Here is a 2559-nt window from a genome sequence, read left to right as displayed (position 1 = left end):
AGGTCCTGAGTTCAATTCCCAGCAGCCACACACATGATGGCTCACAGCCATCTGTACAGCTACAGTGTTCTCATACACATAAAATAAATAAAATAAATCTTAAAAAAAAAAAAGTCATCTATGCAGCATGCATCTTCACAGGTGACAGAGAAGTTCAAGGTTTCTGGGCTTCCAGGGCCACCTTCTGACCCCCCTTCTAGTCTTATGCCAGCTACATTACCTGCTTGGTTCCATTTCTCAGGGAAGAGACCCAGCCCTGCCCTTCTTATCAGCAAGCTCTTGGTGCATCCCACTGAGCTGCCAAGAGAAATTTCCAATCTCATTGCTTTCTCTTTCCAGCAAACTATGTTTCCAGAGACAGCAAAAGCCGGGTTTTTTTTGTTTGGTTGGGTTTTGTCGTCCCTTCTCAGGATGCAAATGTTGACTTATAGCGTAAACAGATGATGTTTAAACCTATGTTTGTATAAACATATGGTTCTTAAACATGCTGGCTGAGTCAGTGAATCAATGATTTGGGTGAGTCTTGATAGAATCAGCAGTAGACTATCTGAACAGTGCATAGATTTTTAAATTATCATATATATTTGAAGCAGCTTGTGTTCTCATGCTAACGATGTTACCCAAAAACCTGTTTGCAGTGTCCTGCACATAGGACTAAAGGAACTGTCCCCAGGTGGCCTGTGACTGCTCAATAGTTACTGATGGCCAATGGAAGTCACAGGGAGAGAGATGGGACTTTTAGGATTCCTGAGAAGGGACCAAGAAGGAGAAAGAGAGCATTCCACCATGATGACGGGGTAGGAGACAGACCATGCTGGCAAAGTCCAGGAGGGCGAGACAGCTAACATGTAGGTGCAGGGGGAAGGCAGCCCCAGGAGGGCTGCCCAGCAGGGTCCAGGGCAGCAAAGATAAAGTAGATTTAGTAAGTATTAACTCAGGACTATCAGAGGGGAATGTGTGTTAGCCATGTGGAGCTAGAGAGTGGCCCAACCATTGAGCTGTTTAAGGTATTTAAAATATAAAGCTCTGTGTGTGTTTGTGTGTGTGTGTGTGTGTTTCTTTCTGGAATCCAGAACATTTGGGCAGGTGTAGAGGAGGCACACACACCCACTGGGAAGTATAGAGCAGATTAATATATACCTCAACATATATTTACTTATCTGCGTACGTGTGGGGGCACACACTTGCCAAAGGGAAGTGGGAGCGTCCGAGGACAGCCTGCCCTGCACATGGTCTTTTTCTACCACGTGAGTGCAGTGTATCAAATTCAAAGTCATCAGGTTTGGCAGTGAGCCCTCTCCACGCCATGCCATCTCACCAGACCATCAACAACACATTTCTGTCCAGGACTCAACAGAAGCTAGACCTGCTAAGATGGCTGCCACGCCAACTTTAATGCGAGTTCAAATCTTAAATCCTGGGTTGTTGCTTTTTTCTTTCTTAATGCCGATACCCTAATTTCATCTCCCAGAATGAGTAAGTTCTCCTTATCCACATACAACACAGGAAATAGGCTCATAAAATATTCATCAACGTCTACGCAAATGTATAGCTTGCTGTGCCCCCAAGTAAAGTATTTATGTCTTCTTAAACTGGGGTGACTACAAGCCCTTTGTCCTTTTTTACTTTCTGCGTGTTTGCATGCATATGGGTATTTGAGAGAAATGCCCTTGTGCAGGTGGGTACCCACGCACGTAGGTTTGATTCCTGTGGAGGCCACAGAATGAGCCTGAGTATTGCTGCTCTAGAGCCATCCACCTGCAGTAAGCATGCGCCACCGTGCCTAAATCCTTTACCTGGGTTCTAAGGCTCGAACTTGGATCCTCCTTATCCAACATTACCAACTGAGCTACCTCCTCCACCCTGGCTTGTTCTTCCTATCGTATTATTTTGTCTCGGGTGTAATATGTTATTTCTGGCAGGTCCATACCTGTGCTTGCACATAGTGCAAAGTAACAGATCCAGACACTTCATTTTAAAGGCATATTCACTAGAATCGCTGTCTGAATTAGGTCAGTCCACACTGGTGATATGAACAGCAGGCAGGATGCTTGGTGTCTGCCTAAAAAGTGCTTTTGGTGTTACAACGGCAATGCCAAAGGTGGTCCATCTGCATTCTGTCTGTGCATAACTTCAAGATGCACGAGAGACCATAGATAGAGAGAGCCGACTGAGTACCATTGAGCTCGAGCTTGAATCCATCCATCAGTACTAGGTGGCCCTGGATAACCCTCAGGGTCCCACTGTGTATGAGTTTTCTTGTCTGTAATTTGAGATGGTTGGAATGGAAGCTGTAAAACGTTGCGACTCTACCAAACAACTTCCTATTCTTTTTAAAGAGCCCCTAAAAGGTACTTGGTTAATTAAGCATTAAAATTCGATTGCATGAGAACTCCCTTCCCGGACTCCAAGTTCTGCCTCATTCCTGATGATTAAGCAGCCCCAGCCCTCGGTTTACAATGTGCACATTGCATCATCCCGCAAGGAATCATGGGAACAGCTATGCTTGGCATTGTGGCCTTTATGAGGACAAACACTCATTAGACATACACAGGGTTT

General features: G+C 45.1%; 1 protein-coding gene across 3 annotated transcripts in view; it reads right to left on the bottom strand.

Moving 5' to 3' along the window:
* Nucleotides 1-2559, bottom strand: part of Pld1 (phospholipase D1) — a 208772-nt gene that overhangs the window by 53535 nt on the left and 152678 nt on the right. The window lies entirely within an intron of this gene.

Source organism: Mastomys coucha, unplaced genomic scaffold (assembly GCF_008632895.1).
Source record: "Mastomys coucha isolate ucsf_1 unplaced genomic scaffold, UCSF_Mcou_1 pScaffold17, whole genome shotgun sequence".
Taxonomy (NCBI): Eukaryota; Metazoa; Chordata; class Mammalia; order Rodentia; family Muridae; genus Mastomys; species Mastomys coucha.
The sequence above is the reverse complement of the archived record's forward strand: the minus strand, read 5'-3'. Positions and strand labels throughout refer to the sequence as shown.